This window comes from Lycorma delicatula, chromosome 2 (genome assembly GCF_047948215.1).
Source record: "Lycorma delicatula isolate Av1 chromosome 2, ASM4794821v1, whole genome shotgun sequence".
Classification (NCBI taxonomy): domain Eukaryota; kingdom Metazoa; phylum Arthropoda; class Insecta; order Hemiptera; family Fulgoridae; genus Lycorma; species Lycorma delicatula.
This window is the reverse complement of record NC_134456.1, coordinates 103,349,052-103,368,460: the sequence shown is the minus strand read 5'-3', so window position 1 is coordinate 103,368,460 and position 19,409 is coordinate 103,349,052. Positions and strand designations below refer to the sequence as shown.

General features: G+C 29.7%; 1 protein-coding gene and 1 pseudogene across 3 annotated transcripts in view; one reads left to right on the top strand and one right to left on the bottom strand.

Moving 5' to 3' along the window:
* LOC142319063 (agrin-like) overlaps nucleotides 1-19,409 on the top strand; it is a 968,658-nt gene that overhangs the window by 539,074 nt on the left and 410,175 nt on the right. The gene's annotated exons all lie outside the window — the stretch shown is intronic.
* Nucleotides 8,957-9,066, bottom strand: LOC142320684 (U5 spliceosomal RNA; annotated as a pseudogene).

Genomic DNA, 19,409 nt, shown 5'->3' with positions numbered 1-19,409 from the left:
GCTTTTTTAAAAAAATAATTTTTTATATGTAATCAAATATATTTTTGTATTTTTGTATTTTTTTAAGATTAAAAAAAAAGTTAAAAATTTTTACACATCGAAGTTACATACGTGTACCAAATTTCATTGATTTTCATACGATAGATCAAAAGATATAGTAGTTGCAAGATTTGATTATTCCTAAAGCGAGTTAAATAAAAGCTTTCAAAACTAAATTCCGCAAAAAAAAATGTATATATTTTTTATGCAAAATCTCAGTTTATCATTAAGATATACTAAAATTAAAACCTGAGCACATAGATTTTAAATAACCAATATAAAAAAATCTGTATTTGAAATAATTTGTTATGTAATATTACTAAAAAACAAGATTGTACAATTAAATTAAACTTTTTTTTACTCACAAATCGTGTATTTACAATTGGTTCCCATTAAAGAACAAATAAATTGCATAACAAAACAATCGTGAAAGGGATTTCTAGCAAACACCCTCAATAAAACGTACACATATAAATAGTAATGTATATAAATAAACTGCATATACATAAAAAGTTTATATATAAAAATACATGAATTAATTGGGATCATAAAGATTCAAGAGATAACAATATTCTAGTGCAAAAAAAAAAAAAAGAATCCACAACATTATTGAACAATAGATGAAGGTAAACAAAATAGTACGTACCATAAGTTCAAGGAAAGAAATAAAAGGGTTGTAGGTTTCTCACTAAGGAATAGTAAAGAAGTTTATCACGTGTCTGATACCAAATCAGTTCAAGTGTCACTCAGATATCCCAAGTCCAGCTCGTGTTGGCGTTTCAGTCCCCAGATATCTTCACTGTTCTCTAGCAGATTAACTGCTAGAAAGTTCATATGACTGGCTAATCGTCTGTAACTTAAACCGAACCGTTTAATCTTTTCACAAACATAAGGCAACCCAAGATAGTCGTGAGTTTACTCATTCCAAGCGAACTACAGAGCCTCTGCAATGGATCTCCCCAACTTGTTCTGAAAACGTTGTATAATGTCTAATAAAATATTTAAAAATATATTTTACTTACTCTTATTTGCTAATTCACGTAATAAACCATTAATTGGTTTCCATTTTAGTATACTTAACATTTTAAGGATATTAACAATGGTAAACGTTGGTAAACAATAGTAAATGGTATTGTTTACAATAGTAAACAATGCTAAACAAGAACAGAATTGGACAGTTAAAAATTACTAAAATTACTGTAAAACAAAAAAAAAATTACTTTTAAATTTTTTTTAGTTTATTTCACTAACCTTTATAAAATATTTTCAGAAAATTTTATTTTTAGATGTGATAATTTTTTTGTTCAAATTCTATCAAGTGTTTGGGTTGAAAATTCAATAGATTATAAAATTTTATTAAATAAACTAATAAAATAAATATTTTTTTTTGTCTTCAGTCATTTGACTGGTTTGATGCAGCTCTCCAAGATTCCCTATCTAGCTCTAGTCGTTTCATTTCAGTATACCCTCTACATCCTACATCCCTAACAATTTGTTTTACATATTCCAAACGTGGCCTGCCTACACAATTTTTTCTTTCTTCCTGTCCTTCCAATATTAAAGCGACTGTTCCAGGATGCCTTAGTATGTGGCCTATAAGTATGTGTTTTCTTTTAACTATATTTTTCCAAATGCTTCTTTCTTCATCTATTTGCCGCAATACCTCTTCATTTGTCACTTTATCCACCCATCTGATTTTTAAAATATAAATATAGAAATCGCTTATTCGTATTGACACGAAAGTAATATATTGCATAAATTACATCAAGTAAGGAAAGGTATTGTAATTAAAACAGAAAAGGATTTCTGCAACTTTTGCAACAAGATCAACAGAAAGTACGAAAAACCTTGATTAGAGCAAAAATAAAAAATTAATAATAAACAATGAAATGAAATGGATGTGAAATAATAATAAAGCAAACATTCGAATTTGATAAACAAATAAAATCAGTAAAAGGTAAAATAACAATTCAATACTTTTTTTTTTAGTACATTAATAAATAATTAAATAGAACATGAATTTTCTACATTAACTTTTTAATGTCTACAAATGAGATAAATGATATAATTCAAATTAACATCTATTGAATTGTTATTTTACCTTTTACTGATTTTATATATTTATCAAGTTCAATTATTTATTAAGATACTTAATTATTTATTAATTTCTAAAAAAACAAAAGGTTTATGCTGAATTTAATTTAGGAGGACATATGAATTTTGTAGCGCAAGAAAAATACCAAGCTTATTCGGGATTTGCACTCAACACTTTCTGGATGAAAGATGAGGGTTGCCTCTCCGACACGGAGGTCTTATCTCAAAATAAAAATTATTACAATCTCATCAAAAAATTAACATTAGATACTTTTTTTCTTTTTTTAACCTACGGGACCACCATTAGTTATTGCTTCAGAGGATGAGATGAATGTCAAGTAGCGCGTGAAAAATGATCGGGATTTAAACCCGGGACCTCCGGATGAAAGGTTAAGACACTATCACTAGCGCCACGAAGACCGGCAGTTTTTAACTTGTTTTCAATAATAATCACTGTGGTAAAAAAAAATGAAAATTTTAAGAAATGATTTACTGAATTCAATTAAGTTAAAACGTTAAAATAAGTTTTACGTTAGAGCTTCTCGTATATTTCAGATAATCTTCGTTATATTACATTAAATACTTAACAGAAAGAATACAGTGTTCACGTTTAGGCAGTGCACTACAAGAATAAAATAAAAAATATTTTATTCAATTCACAATTCATTAGGATTAAAATGAAAAGCTTTAAAATGTAGGTTAAAATATTAATTTTAGGAGATGAGTAGTGTAACAAGAAAGACACAAAATTTGTCAATTTTTACATTTATGATAATTTATATTATTTTTTAGATTTGAATGTATCTATTCATTTATTAAAAATTCCAACAAATATCCTTTTCTAAAGCAATAAAATGGTTTGTTATCAATGCTACAAAACGCGGTTATCTGTCCTATTAAAACAACACTTCATTGTCCTATTAAAACAACACTATCATTGTGCAACCTCCTATTGTTTTATATCTTCTATATTTCATAATGCCTTACTAGTAACATATTTTTATTGTAGCAGCAGCAACTACTATACTAGCAACAGTAGTAGCTACAGTAGCAATTCTTCAACAGTATATATTCTATTAAGATAAGAAAGTGGATTGTATTCTAGTGAAATATTTTATTTAGTAAAACTATAAATGTGGAATTGACAATACATAAAATAAATTTATATTGTTTAGCATTGATCTTGAATATAGATAGATATTGAAGAAATTGCAAAAAGCAGAACCTCACGGCAGCTTGCATGACTTTACCACTTTCGAATATTGCCTGACTAATGTATTTTAGCCCATAAAATAATATTTTATAAAACAAGTGAAAACGGCTTCTATTTACAACGGTACTGATTGGTTTTCTATAAATTTTATCGTATAATACAATATTGTGTACATAGTCTATATTATTGAGTAAAAGATTCAATTACTTAATGAAAGTTCAACTGTTTTATACCCTGTAAAAAAAAAATCATGAACTATATAATGTATGATGTAGAAGAGATTCGCCTTTGTATTTTATCGTTTAAGATTTAATTTAGATGATTTATGTTTGACATAAAATAACGATTTTTAATTTGTTAACTGTGTTAATAAACACATAAAAGTTTTAAACAAGACACGTAAAGAATTTGATTCTGAGTGAAATAGTATGAATAAATTCACAGAAACTCCATAAAAACTTAAGAATTTTGAAGTTTATTAAAAACAAAACATATCAATACGTGGGAGATTTTAAGTAGCTATTAAACTAATCAAAAATGTTAATATTAAAAAAAAACACAAGAATAAATATTTTGCAAAATAAACAATCGAAATTAAAAAATAGGAAAGTCAAATAAAGCAACTAATCAATAAAATAATTTATTTTACATTCTCTACGCTAATTAAAAATTAATAATCTATTTCATAAGTTGGGAATAATAGCTGATTCCAAGAAATATATTTTTTATATGATTTAAACAACAAAAAACATTAAAATAAGTAAATGGTATATTGTGCGTTTATGTCATATAACAATGCTTGTAAATTTTCTTATGAAAAATGAGCCGACATCACTATGGGTTCTGTAATGGAAACGCAGGAGGTGCACAGCGAGAATATCACCAAAAAATTTCCAAATAGAAAGATTTCAGGCCATAAATCTTTTCTTGGGTATTTCGGTGCTGCTGGATCATTACCGTCTTCTTCATGCACTACTGAACAGCAAGAACAACATCCTGTCAGGAAAAAAGAAAAAGTCATTTTGCACAATGAACGTACTCCGGGAATCAGTAACAGAAAAATTTCTTACCGCACTGGTTTACACAAATTAAGGTAAGGCGAATAATTCGAAAAGATAGACTTCATTCATTTAATCCCCAAAGGTACAAAATTTTCTTCCTACAGATCTTCCTTACGTTTAAATTTTTTGTCACTGGATTCTACATAATGTTAATAAAGTAGATTATATTTTGTTTACCGATGAAGCCGCATTTACTTGAAGTGGATTTTTTTCTTTAAAAAGCGGTCACATACAGAGTCATGAAAATCCACACGGCACCGTCAATCCTGGATACCAACAAAGGTTCCACGTCCCGAACCTATGTTTATACGAGTACATATGAACTTTCTTCTTTATTTTCACAAGTAGAACACGTCCAGAAAGCTTGTACTATTCTTCATGAATCATTTTTAAGTAGGTAATATTTTCAATAGCAAGCAGTCACATTTTTGGGGATCAGGAATGAAATTTAAAATATATATTGATAATAAAATTATTTTATTAAGTAGTTTGTAGTTAATCTTTCAATTACTTGTTCAAATGAAATTAAATTAACCAACGTAAGGCATTTATTGAAAGGAAATAAAAATGTAATCTTTTTATTGTAGTATTATACTTTATCATTTAGTAAGATTTACATTCCAATGAAACAAAGAATATTAATCTTATTTTCAGGTTTTTCTCATGTTCTGACTTTAATTTTTATTTTTATAAACTGAATGACAACTATAAAGGAATCTGCTTTTTTTTTCTTTATAAATATTTCTTCACCAAAATTTTAATTTTATTTTTGTAAGACTATATAAAGAATTTGGCTTTTATTAATATACAGGCTTGATTATCCAGTTTTTTTGTTACCGAGTGTTAAATCTTCTTGATTTTAGTTTGACTCGAAAGAAAACCCTCATTTAAAATTAAAAACCTAAATACATTTTACAGATAATTAAACTTTATTATTTTTATTTTTTTGTTTTATTATTTTCCAAACGAATTTTTTTATTAAAATTCAGCCATAACGTATAAGAAACTGTTTCAGAAATATGAGGAGATGAACCCTTATTATATTAATCTTATTTTGCTGAATTTCTTTATTTAAAATCGGCTTCAATAATGAAGCTATAAGTAAGTCGTATGAGAGACTATCACTTGAAAGAGATAAATATTAGTAACTACAAAATAATATGATATTTGATAGTGCCTTTGAATAAAGTTAAAGGTCTTCACACCATTAATAAAGCCGAGTACGTAAATAGAACAACATAAATAAAACATTAACTTTAGATAGAACAATAAATGAAACATTAACTTTAGAAAACCATAGATAAATAATAAACGTGAGCACCATAAATTTGTGTAATCGAAAATAAAACGAAAAATAATTATTAGAAGTGTTTTCGCAAACAAATCGGATCACCATAACGGTCCATCAACCAGCTCAAGTACATGGAGTCTTCTCAACCTCCTAACTTCCTCACTGTAGTCTAGTAAATTCAAAAGCTAGATGATTAAAATTCTTCTCCAACCTGGACACATATCTCGAAACTATGCGGTCAAGTTCTTCTTAAACGTATGGAATGCCTATGTAATTTTGGATCTCAGTATTTGTCACAAACCACGACGTTTGGGTTATGTTCTTAATATTTTGTTCTGGAACCGGTGAATCATATTCACATTATTGTTACTGGTTGCGCCCCAGAGTTCAATCCCATAAGTCTATACCGGCTTCAAGAAAGCCTTGTAAAGCAGAATACCTCGTACCAGTAAGTTAAGGTAGCCTGGGCTTTTACCTTAATCTCCGTTTAATTTGGAGAAATCATGTAAGGGAGGAAAGGAAGTTGCTTGACATTAACTTTAAAAAGATGTACTGAATATTGGGTAAGTGATCACAAGTTTCTTTATCCAACAAGATTTTGTTAATTGACATTACAAAAAGTTTACAAAAATCTATATACAATTCTATTTGTATTAATTTTCATCCCTTGAAATGTTTTGGCAATTGCATCCTAAGTGTGTAAATTATAAAACATGTGTCGACAAAAGAAAAGGTAATTAATTTTTGTTCTCTTATTATTTTTTTTCTTTAATTCTTCCCTAAGCGGATAAATATCTCACATTTATTTTTTATCAAGAAGTGGTGGCGCAACGCCAGCCATTTCAAGTGAAAAGCATAAATGTTTGATTTTTTAATATTGTATATATAGTATAAGAGTAATAATATTAATATATATTTAAAATAAGTTCATTCGTATATTAAAACTGGTTTAGTTTACAAATTATATACTTAAAACAATGTATGACAAGTCATGTCATACATAGTTGATGTTAAATTCTATACAAATAATAGAATATAAAAACAATTAAAACAATAGCCCTTTAGGTTTAGGTTTTTTGTGAAGCACAACATATCAAGATGCACCTTAAAAATTATTTACAAGCAAAACTTTAATTGTAAATGTACTGTTTAGATATACAATAGTTAGAAAAAGTTACTACTTCGCAAAAATACGAAAGTTATGGCACAATAAAATGTTCTAGTAAAATGCTAATATTTTTAAAACTGGTTATCCAATTTTGTTTAACGAAATACAAAATTAAAAACGTCTTTTTTCTAAATTTTATAAACAGGAACCGTATAGATAATCTTACAAAGTGTCGATCTGTAACTCAAAATACTACTACACGAAAATTATTTTAAGGTTAATTCCTCGCCTGTTAATGGAATATGTATTTCTTTTTATTTATTTATTATATTCACACACAATTACAAACAATAACACAATTACATTTTTTTTTTAAAAAGAAAAGAAAATTCAATAAAACAATTTCTGCAATATAATATAAAATATGTAACTTGTATGAAAATTTAGGTACCCTCTATAGAAAACTTCGTGTCCAGGGTTACCATTACAATAACTTTCTATAAAGCGAAACAGAAATTCTGAGATACATACCCAGCAACATAAAATAACAATATTAATTTATAAATATTATAATGCTAAAACAGTAATTTCTTTTAACAATTTTTTCAGAAAATAAATTACAATCATAACTTTTCAATTTCATCGATTTCTAGTAACCATACAAAAAACAGAGCATTGTATTCTCTAAAGTTTCTTAATTCCTTTATATTATTACGTCGCAAATCGTACACCTTCGGATCAACAAATGAAAGAAATGTTTATACAGTTCCAATTTTGGGAAAGATAACACAAATTTATCATTCCTACTTAAATTACTATTGACATATATGAGTATTATTCCATACATATACATATCTGGTTAAGACTATATTACGACCATCCGAAAAGTTCAAAGAATATATTATTAAAGAAAAAGATTATTCAGAGTTACCCTGTAGTTCTTGAGTTTCAAGCAAAAAACTGTACAAATACGAACACTTTGATTTATGTTAAAAAATTAATTTTTCGTCCCTCCTTAATAGAGAAGTAGCATGACTGACTTTAATCTAGAAGTTCGTGGGTTCTAATCACGTTTGAGTTTAGAATTTTGCATGCGCTGCAAAATTCACCTCTCACAAACGACTATAACTGGGTGATAGCCTGTAGTTGTAAAAAATATGTAAATTATTTACTAAGAATTTAAAATAACAAACTTTTTTTTTATGGAAGTTCAAAAAGATAAGTTTTGTTTTACTTACATGTAAATGAAATTTCTTTAATTTTTCTATGCCCTGTTACACATTTTGATGAATGTAAGGAATAACTGGAAAGATTTCAGTTATAAAAAAAGGATAAAAATAAGTTATAATGTGATTTGTATTAAATTTTATAAGTTTAAAACGAATTATAAGAATATTTAAATTGTAAATACAATTTAAAAGATCGTATGAAAAATTATATTAATAATCTTTATAAACGATATTGAATGATGTTTCACGCTCAGTATACGTTATCTGCTGGTGTATGTACGAATACAAATAATTTACGGATCATTAGAATCTGATTTTCATCTGTTTCACTCCCAATTAAGTAAAAACTGAATGTATTGTACGTTTCTATGATATTAAATCCTTGTTTAAATCTTATAGTTATTTTCCTTGACTTGTTATTTTTTAATTAATTATTAAATAACAAATAATTAAAATAAAAATTGGTAATACTTTAAGAATACATGTATATTTCATCCACGTAAATTTAATTATATAAACATGCCTTAGTATGTCTAATTCTAATAGTCATTTACAAGGATCAGAGATAATTTACATTGAACATTAGGAACGTCACCACTATAATCAAACCTCATTAATTCATAACATCCACTGATTCTGAATATCAATTAGGAGTATGAATTGAAATTCAAACTGACCCAGTTAATTAAATTAGTTAATTTTATGTATCAGTATTACCATAATATGTTTATTAATTGAAATACTAAGTTTGTCAGTAAATATAATTTTTTTAATTACTAAATTTTTATCAAATTTTAATTTTAATACGATAAACTTTGTCTTAAACTTTAATTTAAGAACATAATAAAAAAAAAAAAACACAAAAAAAAACAAATATAACGGTTAGTCTTTAATGGAGAAGCTTATAAATTTAAATTTTTTTAACACAACTTACAGTAATAATGATAAAATATATTCATCTTCTGCCCTTCTCCACAGAAATTTTTAGTAAAAGGTGAAAATTTTATACTATCTGAAGAAGAATCAAAGTGATTAAGTTCCTAAAGTTGATTAAGTCGCTAGTGTTTTTATCAGGAAAGGAGAGAATTTTTTTTCTTTTTTTTTGTGGAAAAGGGTTAATGTCCAAAATAGTCGATACTCTTAACCCTCAAAAATGAGAAAAGATATAAAAAAATAATAATAAAATGTTTTTATTGAGTGATTAAATACAAAAAACAAAATATATATATATATAATACAAAAACATTCAACTGGCCAAACACCCACGAATAATGTCCATCTGGAGAGACTGAGTTACCAAACGGGACTGAGTATAAACGGGCAACCAAATTATACAATAACATTGCACTCCAAAAGTGCGTCAAATACAAATAAACATTAACCATGTAAAAATGATATACAAAAGAAAAACAATCACACTATAAGTTATATTAGAATGATCAAATTATAATTTATGGTATAATGAATTGAATGATTATTAATAATAAATATTAAACAATTATCTACCACAGTTAACTACCACTGGCTGAGTAGAATGATCGGGAATTAATTTTTCAGATCCCCATTTCATAAAATTCTTTTAATTAAATCAAATATTATTGACGATCTCACGCGCTTGATTATGAAGATTTTTTATTTTCAGTTACGAATTTAAATTCTGACATAAAAAGCCAAAATCAAAAATATTGTTAATAATAATAAATGCAAAATCAACCATTTTGAAATACACTTTAGCGTTTGAACCAGAAAAAAATTCATAAAAACTACGAAAATTAAGAAAGAATATGTAAGTATTTAATTTATGCCTTTGTAACAGCCCGAGGACCCTTACAGTACACTAAAACTAAATTCATTTATTCACAATTATTTATGTATATATATATATATATATATATATATATATATAATACTATAATATATAATTATAATGTATATATGTGTGTATAATATCTGTCTGTCTGTCTGTCTCTTTCTCTCTCTCTCTCTCTCTGCGCGCGCGCGCGCATGTGTGTGTGTGTTTGTGTGTGTATGTGGACGCGCGCGCGGCGGGGTGTAGACAATCGTCTACACCCCGTTGTGTGTAATCGTTGTGTGTAATCACACACAACGTACGAGTGCATACACGTACCCGCAGAAGTTATCTCTTTTTAAATTGATGGGAATAGCGGTTGTTATCTTTTACTTAAATATATAAAATTTAAAAAATCGAAAATATGTTACTACTATTAATATGTTAATTCTAATTTTGATTTTGGTTTAAGAAAGGAACATATTGGACCGACTAATTACTAAATTCAAATTCTTATATAACTTATCGAAATAAAATAATAAAAAAATTTCTCTACAATAAAAAATAAAAATAAAAATAGATTAATTTTGTTGCTACAGAAACGTTGTTAAAAATTTCATTTGTTTAATAGGAGTTACAGATGTCATACGTAGAACTGCTTTTATCTTCGGAATGAATTTTAAATTGATTTTACAGTGGGTACCTCCCGTCCGATCTTGTTATTATACCAAAAACATAACACAAACAAGTTAATTTCGTGAAGATAAGTGGGGATTTTTCACGCTTTTTATATCTGATATATTTATGAAGTGCCCGTACATAAGCTCGCGTTAACTCACATTTCTGTTGTAGGTAGAACAATCACGTTTCCATGTACACCGGCATGGATTTGCGTCGATGAATGTGGTTTTAATCTAGATCAGAGATTAAGTATTTTAAGCGTGCACTTTAGAAGAGCTGAGAGATTGAAAAAAGATATGCTCTGTATATTTGTTCTATAAGATAGGATTGCGCCTTGCCCGTCTTGTACCCGTAAATTAACACATTTCACTAATAAATCCTTAAGATTACACAGGGACGCCGCGAGACGGGGGAGTATCGTACATACTTTACAGAATGAAATACAGTAACATTTACACCCGTAGGAACTCACTCACACGTAGGGACTTTCCTGTCAAATTAATGTAGATACCAAGTGTGTATTAGCAGGAAGGAGTGGACGTATCCCTCACAATAACATTAATTTATATTTTCTTTCAAGTAACAAAAACCAACGAACACAAAAAGTATTTATATAAAATAATAAAATTTCACTAATATATTAATTCCATTTATACCGATAACTTTTAAAATAAATTTTTTGATTATTATTATTATTATTATTATATAAAATATGTAAAAATACATAAATAAAATAAATCTACAGTAAACTTGAAATAAAATTTCTTATTTACATGATATAATAAACAGCTGAACAAAAATAATTATTTTAATTTATTCAAATATTTTTATTTATTACTAAAAAAATTTTATAATGTTATAGATAGAATAGTAAAATGTGTATCATAACAACCGCCTGCCTTTCACAGCCAAGCTTGTATTTTCATTTAGCACACAGAATAGACAGATATGTACGTTAAATTTGTAAATATGTAGTAACAAATTCATTCACAATGAATATTCCTTTTTTAACACTATTTTTGTTTTTAATCGGCTTAAAAGTAACTATGAGTAAATTTAAGAAAAATAAGAAAAAAGATTAATTAAAAAAATACATTACCACCAAAAAAAGAAATTAACTTTCAACAAACTATTTAACAGATTCGGTAGTATTATCTCGCGGACCGGTGGTTGAGAAACACTTTTTGAAACAAAAATTTTTCATTTTCAGGCTAGTATTCAATTTTTTTTATTATTGTAATCTTAGCTTTTTCGATTAGCCTCGCACTTACGAAAATAAATGTAGATACGTTAAAAACCCTCGTTAATAGATTTTTGCATAATATTTTTAAATCATTAATGTCAAAATTCCATATCTACTGAAAATTTAATTTATTTTTTCTTTAATTTATATTAGATATTACTAGAAAAAGATGATTCATTGTTATATTTTGTGACAATATATAATCCAAGAATTCTATTATAGAATTATAACCAATATGCAGTCTGATTGCTGTTCTTTTCAACTTCGTCTTATCTACAAATCTAATCATTAAAAAAAGAATTCTTACATCAGTTATAAATTATAAAAACTTTTACACGTAAAAACACTTTTACAAAAAAATTTTTAAAAAAAGGAGATAATCAAAAAAAAGTTTATATCTTTTTATAAATGCAACTTTGAAATACTAAAATTTGAACTCTTTATTAGTCTTCAGACACTTTCTTACGTGTTAAATCACATAGTTAAGTTACTTTACTTTGCTTCCTGTAAAAGTTTTTTTTTTTTCTTTAAGATGTGACATTATTATTTAGATTATAGTTGAAGTAATTTTTTAATTTTAGTTTTTAAAATCTAAGATCTTAATAAGCATTTGTTATAAGCATTTGTATTTGTTATATTATTATTAATATGTTTTTTATTAATAATTAGGTAAAAATATCATTTTGTGGTACAAAATACAATACAAATTAACGGAGTAAAACTGGTGTACTATTCATGATGTAAAAGTAGGCTATTATGAAGACTAGAAAAACAGTATATATCGCGAGGATGAGATATATCGCATGAAAGATTACGATTATTTCTGTTTAGTCTATGTAAACGTTCATGTTACAATTACTGAAAACTAATGTTTTAGGATTTGTTCGTTAATAATAGCCTTTTCCGTTTGTACAAGAATTTTTTTTTTTGTTTTTTAATATGATTTTATAATTTCATTTTCTCAAAAACATCCTTTTTCCTCTTTTGAATACAATTTATCTCCATGATTCAACGTATTAAAATATGTATAACAGAGAAAATACCATCAGGTAAAAGGTTTTAAATGGCAAAGATGAGAAACACGGGGTGGAGGGCGAGCAGATACCCTTCTGGGACTAAAATGACATTTTGGAATGAACCTTGTCACCGCAGTAATTAAACTGCCCCGATTCCAATTCCATCCCCTTCAACAAGACCCGGATGAAGGGAAACGGGGAAACTTTATGTCCCATTATTATCCCTGTCTGCCAACATCTCTTCGCATTCCCCATCACCTATGTACCCGGCTAAAGTACCATCTGCTATTGCGATAGCAGATTCTATCATTCTGTCTCATTCCGTTACCTCCCCTCTATTCGTACCCCTTAAACTCTCTTTAAGCTCTTTGTCTTTCTACATCTCTAGTTCTCCTCCTCATAACCCTTTATAACAGAATTTCCATCTCCATCCCGCTAACCTTAAAACTATATCACTTGTCCCTTTGTATTTGACTCCCGCATCCTTTCATTCGTATGTAATGCTATGTATATGCATACACATTGTTCTCCCCTTTACTACAATTACAGTTGGAGTTGCTGCTTTCTTACGCAACAAATAAACGTGTTGTTAAAAACAACACATACATGATAACGTCACAATAAATTAAACATTACGCTGCTGTAGAGTCTTTTTCATTGTGTGCTCTTTAGTATTTCTAAACATTTATCTGTTACCAATTATTTATTAGATTTAATACTTTTTTTGTTAAAAAAATACAATAATAATAAAAATGAATAAAATGTAAGCCATTACAATAATTACTCTAAGAATATTTAATATAATAAATTACTAATTTTATATATCAGAGTGTATTTATAAATTTTAAAATGTTAATCTCAAACTGTGCAGAACGCAGCTCATTTAATACTTACTTAGTTTTATCGTTTTCCCACTAATGGTCTGGCTGAACGGTTTAGAGTTCAGTTTGATTCTTTCACATATCACAGAATTCATGAGTGGCCAAAGTTATTCCTTAAAAAGCCATTTATTTGTATTCGAGTACTTTAATTTCACGAGGTAAAACAATTTCAGTTGTTAAACAGATGTATTTAATCCGATCAACACAATTTTTTTGATTAATTATGTGCAGGTGCTAAGAGCACCTACAGTCTGGATGAAATCTTGCAAGTTTTCTCTGATATTTTTCTATAACAAAGTGTTCCGAGGCTAGATCATTATTTCCCACAAATTCCTCTTCTTGTCATTGAGGTTTTCTTTACAATTATCAATTTTGAGGCTGTATGCCTGCTACATCCACATTGTAATTACTAAGATCATAGAATGAGGAATAGTTTTAGTAACCTGTTGAATGGAACTTCTTACCAATGAGCGGGAAATAAGCCTATTTTAGCGGCTGTTACACGAAGCCGTACTTCCTCATCACCCTAGAATACTAGAATAACTTTTGTCAGAATAGATTTCAAGGCTAAAGAACCTTTCTAGTCTGATCTATTTTGTCATTTACGCCCAATTATCACTAAATATAAATTTTACATCCTGACCCCATAGGGAAGAAATCCTCCGCCGACCTCTATTTTCCGAGCCCTTATGGGCTTTACCAGAGGTCATCTTCGAAACCTGCGCTTTTGACATATTCCAGTCCATCTCGGCCAGGATGCCACCGATGTGAATGCCACGAGTGACATTCACATCGTTGTACTACTAATTAATGAACTCAAAGCAATCTCACACAGCTCACCAAGTGTTAAGCAAGACTGAAAATGCCTAACTAACAAAGGAATTCAACTACCTACCCGTAGAAGGCAAAAGTGGGTTCAACACACAACATGAAACAGAAATATATTACATGGAACAATAACAACACAGAAACATTGAAACAAGACAAAACAAAACAAGGACAAGAACAGCAAAAATGTAATTTATAAAACAAAACATCAACAAAAATAGAATAAAAGAGAAATTCAAGCAGAACACTAGATACCCTCAGCTATCCTTTCCTTTGCTAAGTATACTACAAAACTCTCCATTATTGCCCTTTCGGCCTGGCTCCTCCACGGAGCTCCAACGCCGACCCTCTAAGATCAAGCCCTCTAAGAGGATGGTCTCTCTACGCATCAATTCATATTTTGAACACTCATAAAGATCATGGTAGGTGTCGTCCAATTGTCCACACTGAGGACACACCCCAGAATCAGGGGTGTGTCCTCAGTGTGGTCTTTCCCGGGCTATACGTCATCTTGTGTTGATGACCCCAGAGCTCAAGCATCCTGCAAGCCCGAGTGGCTCGGAACTCAACCTCCCTCTGCGAGCTTCCTTCGACAAGCAGGAGCCCTTCGTCAGCATAAGCCATGATTCAACACCCGCTGGGCAATCTCAACCGCAGGAGAGAATCAAACTCCACAACCCACAATAATGGACCCAAAACGCTACCCTAGGGACATCCCTTAAACAGCGTCTTACCAACCTCATGGCCGTCCTCGTGGAGCAGCACATCCCGATGACTGAAGTAACTTTGCATAACTTGCAACTCACTTACAGTACATTGCTTTTTTGGAGTTGGTAAATAGCAGAAGACCACCATAAATTATTGAATGCTCCGGAAATATTCAGGAAAATCCCCAGGATATATTCCGCCCACTGGTTGTTACCGTACCCGCGTCCTTTGTACCCTTTCCGGGACGAAACCCGTACTGATTTTCCATCAACAATCTTTGCGAGGCTAACCTCTCATTTATACACAGATACAGAACCTTTTCAAAGACCTTGCCAATAACCGGAAGTAAGTCAGAGGCCTACACGACGAACTAACAGTGGGATCTTTGTGGCCACCTTTAAACAATAATTTCACAATATCCTTTTCCAACACATACGAAAGTATCCCCCAAACAAAAATTTATTAAATACACGTGTGACAACTCTCACACTCACCCAACCAAGCGAACAAGAAGCTCTGCCGTTATTCCATCAAAGCCTGGGGCCTTACCCCTACCTAAACTACAGATAGCATGACGCTATCTTTAGCAGCCTCAGCCTCGGTGATCTCCAAGGACACTGTACCCCCGTGGAACTGAGAGACCCCTCGCCGCACTCGCAGATGGTATGCGGTCTCTCTAGCTTCTCTATCATCAGACAGTAAATCGTCTAGTAATTTGTGTAAAATCTCAGAAGTATCCGAAATTACACCAAACATGGTCGAGAAAGCAGACAGAAGAACGTCCTTTCGTCGTTTGTGTCTCAAGACCCTATATAATACGATCCAGGGATCCCTATTCTCCTGCTAATGAACAAAGGAACGCCAGGAATCCCTTTTCGCAGTCCGGACTTTATGAAAGTAATGAGACCACAGAGTTCTGTATTCATCAACAAGGACGGCCCGTCACCACGGATCACCCTCACGTTGAGAACTTCTCCGCAACCGAAAAACCGCCCTCTTCATAACGGACAGCTCCCTATTCCACCATGATGCAATCCTCTCTCGACCGGAACTTCGGGGAATTGAACATTCAGCGGCATCAAGAAAAGCCGCCGACAAACCAACTGCCAGATCTTTCAAATCCAAGCCACCAGCAAGCCACCAGCAATCTCATAGACAATCAATCAATGATCGCTCGAGCAATCATCAACCACCTTCCAATTACAATCATTGGCAGGGATAAACCTACCAACGGTAACATCGATGTTCGTTCCACCAAACAATCGACGCCCATCTACCATACCTACTTAGGTGAGCAACTCAACAGGTACGTTATACACCTGTAGGTCATGCTGGGCCAAAAAGTCCTCTATTAATTCACCGCTAGCATCGGTGAAACCGTTATACCACAAGAGTGACTTAGCATTCACATCCGCACCTATAAGGACTGGGCTAATGCTAGTGAATCGTAAGGATTTTATCCCAGACCTCAAGATGACGATCTACAGAATATCTATCCTGGAAATATTAACTACTCGTATCAACATACAGATTCTAGTTATATAAATAAATATATAAATTTGACACCGTAAAGCCCCTTATTTTTTTTCTTCCGCGAAAAACAACGTCTTATTAACTTTCTGATATTTTCCTTCATTTCTCTATTACCCTGCCAATCTCAATTTCTCTCCCACACCATTAACTTCTTTGTGGGTAAACCGTACAGCACTTCTGATTTTCTTTTCTTTTATACTAACTATAAGCTATCTAATTTGCCGTTTTTATTTGTCTTATTTCTATTTGCCGTTTGTGACACGGACATTCGGTCTTATGCTTTACGGCGACTGAATGGGATGATGGTGGGAGAAATGCTAAACAACAAGCGCAATAAGCTATTTAATACTTTATTATGTCAGACTTAAAATCACAATTATTCTACTGTAACTCTCTTTCGTTGGGACTCATTATTTATACTCCATAGATCACTCCGGGTAGTATAAATAGACTGGTTCATTCTAATAAATTTGCATTGTTTAAAAAACAACGTTGTTCTTTTGGTTTAAACGCTCTGAAACTATAATTTACAACGTTTAATCACAACTGATATTTATTTTATTATATACTATTTTATAAGCAGATAGAAAATTAATTATTTTTGAAGTGATCTGTACTTATTTATTCATTATTATTAAAATGTTCTTCTTTTATTTCGTTTTTTACTTCCTTGAACGAAGTAAAGGAAGTAATGTGATCGCGAAAATTTTCGGTTTTCAGATTTCAACGCAAATATCCATTTTGACCATCCATTAATCCATTTTCACTAGTTTCGGCTTGAGGTCTCCACGTAAGTATGTGAGTATGTCTTTCGCATAACTCAAAAACGAATAGCCGTAGGATCTTGAAATTTTGGTTTTATTATTTACTGCAGTAATAAGCCCTCAGTGGTACTTATTTTCACTGGTTCCAAAGTTATTGACAAATTAAATTTTTATTATTGAAATATTTGGATCTTACAAGAGGAAGGCACAACGGTTCAAATCCGACTTCATCTACTTTTTTTTTAACTTTGTTTTAATTTAAATATATTGATTTATTAATATATATTAATTGTTAACCTCTGATTGTAAAAAAAAAATTACAATAAATAATAATTCAGTAATAACAATAATGAAATATATATATATATATATATGAAAAAATATCTGAAGTTATTAATAAAATATATTTTATGTACTTTTCATTTAAAAAAAATGTGAATATGTAATTTAATAGGCGTACAAGGAAGTCATGTGGCTCTACATCTGATTTTTTTCTTCTTATATTTACATTTGACTTAATTCTTCTGTATTTACTAATCATGGTTATTTAACACTTGAAATGCAGACCTATTTTTTTTAATGATCGTTTACAAGCCCTTTTTTTGTAAATAATTATTCAACTTCCTTGACCTCAGTGACGGGGCGCTAAAGTCTTTTTCTTCCATTCCTTGAAGTTCTGAGTTTGAGTTCCGATCACTTGGCATTTTTCACAGGATATTAATATTTCGTAAAATATTACCATGTAAAAGCCTCGATCTTATTCGATAAAAATCAAAAAAAAATATCTAATATATGATGATTTTAAACATGTTGCTGTTGAAACAAGAAATTCTGAACAATAGTCAAAGATCAAGATCTCTCGTATATTCAAATAACTGATTTATTTTTAATTATTATTACCATTTTAATATTTTTTCTTAGACTACTCAAGGTGAAACTTAAATCAAACATTTTGGGTCTTTTTGGAGTTGTTTTCGAAATTTCCATCACTTTTAACAATATTTTTTGCTAAACTTTTCTACCAATATATTTCCTTAGTTTAGAACATTTCCGAATACGTTTTCAGATTCCTTATCGTAAATTTTACACTTTTTAGTTAGTTATTAATATTTGAAATTCATTGCTTTTATGTAATCTCAAAGACTATAATTATCCTGCAAAACCAGTTTTAAGGGATTTAATTTTGGCTTTAACTTTTCAATATCAATTCCCCTTCATGAAGAAGTTGTAATTTCTTGTTGACTAAAATTCTTGATTAATAAATTGTGAATTAAAGCGCAAACAATACACTATCTTTGTTTCCATCAGAAAAAATATTTTAATTTTTCCAAGAAAATTTTAATTTTGTCCACAGTTTTTAGTTTCCATCAAAAGTAAATACTTAAAATTTTTTCAAGAAACTTTTTGTTTTGTCTACAATTTTTTCTGCATATTTTCTAAATTTTCTTTTATGAAAAGATATTATTTTATTTTTATTATTATAGCTAGCAATTATGTTTAGCTATTCTTTAGCTACTAAACCAAAAGATTGAAAAGTTAGTTTGAATCAGTTATGTTTTAATAGTAGTTAAAAAAAGATTATTTTTAATGGTTTTATTTTTTTTAAATTTTGTCTTTTTTATCCTCTAAAATTTCATCAGTGGTAAATTGTTCCCATTTTTTCAATCAATCAATTTTTTTTGTTAATCATAAATTTTGATAATTCCATTTATTGTTTCACAATTAATGAATTATGTATTTTAAATAAATTTTAAAATTAAAAATAATTTTAAATGAACATTTCCTTTCAAAGTGTTAGCCAATCTCCGTCCCGGCCTTTCATCCGGGAGTCCCGTCGAATCCCGAACAGGAATGCCATTTTCATACGCTAAACAATTTTCATTTCATCTTCCCATGCACAAGCTTCAAGCTCATATGGTGAATTGATCATT